Raw genomic sequence first — 1027 nt, forward strand, 5'->3', positions numbered from 1 at the left:
AGTTTAAAACGATTTCCTCTTTTTCTATGACTATATGCTCATACAAGAAAGCTTTTCTCCCTCTATTGAAAGCCCCCTTTGGTCACTGGAAGCTCTAAGCTCTCCCTGGAGCCTTCTCTTCTCCAGGCTGAACACCCCCAGCTCTCCCAGCCTGTCTCCAGAGCAGAGGGGCTCCAGCTCTTGTAGCTTCCCTGTGTCCCTACTCTGGATCTGCTCTAACATGTCCGTGTCATTCTTATGTTGGGACCCCAGAGCTGGATGCAGAGCTCCAGGCAGAGTCTCATGAGGGCAGAGCAAAGAGAAAGATTCACCTTCTTTGACCTTGTGACCCACCTCTCTCATGGTGCAGCTCAGACCTATCAGTGCACCATTCCCAGAGTCACTGCAATGCTGGGGCAATGCATGAAGCAGAGAGAGCAAGCTCCAGGTCCAGCTCCCATGCCCCAAAGTCTGTTTAATATAAAACCCTCTCATCAAGGGCATATCAGATATTAAACTCTTAAGATCTGATACGACACTTGGCCAACACCTGTAGCAAATCTGTCCTTTCTTTTTGCATGGTTCCTTCAAAGGAATGGATGCATGTAGATGACCCAGCTGGTCTGTGTGTCTTGGTGACACCAAAGCCAGTGACTTGTTATTTCTTATCCTGGAGCTTGTGAAAGGAAAAAGCTACAGTAAAGCCACTTCAGTTCTCCTTCTGCTCATCTCTGGGGCTTTTCATAAAAGATCAAGCTCCATCCCTTGCTGGGGGATTCATGGGGAATTTTGGATGCAACATAAGCAGTGTTTTGGCCTTTTTTGTCCCAGGCTAAGATGCTTCCATGGCAGGAACATCAGCTGCCTGAAACCAACTCCCCACCTCCAACACCCTGCAACACAAACCGAAGCAAGTCCCTGGTGCCAACAACATTTGAAGACTCTTTCAGAACTGTACTAATTTCTGATAAAGTACTGCATTATCAGCTGCAAGGCACATGTCATCACCCAAGGTCTGCAGTAGGGTAATCAAGATCCAAGCTTAGGG

At 47.7% G+C, this 1027-nt stretch overlaps 1 non-coding gene across 1 annotated transcript; it reads right to left on the reverse strand.

The window, feature by feature from the left end:
- Window positions 1-357: 357 nt before the first annotated feature.
- Window positions 358-539, reverse strand: LOC139593358 (U2 spliceosomal RNA). The gene has a single exon (XR_011680267.1). It is a non-coding gene; the product is annotated as a U2 spliceosomal RNA (small nuclear RNA).
- Between the last annotated feature and the right edge of the window lie 488 nt (window positions 540-1027).

The sequence above is a fragment of the Agelaius tricolor genome, unplaced genomic scaffold, assembly GCF_023055355.1.
Source record: "Agelaius tricolor isolate 1412-34295 unplaced genomic scaffold, bAgeTri1.0.p SCAF_9, whole genome shotgun sequence".
In the NCBI taxonomy this organism is placed as follows: domain Eukaryota; kingdom Metazoa; phylum Chordata; class Aves; order Passeriformes; family Icteridae; genus Agelaius; species Agelaius tricolor.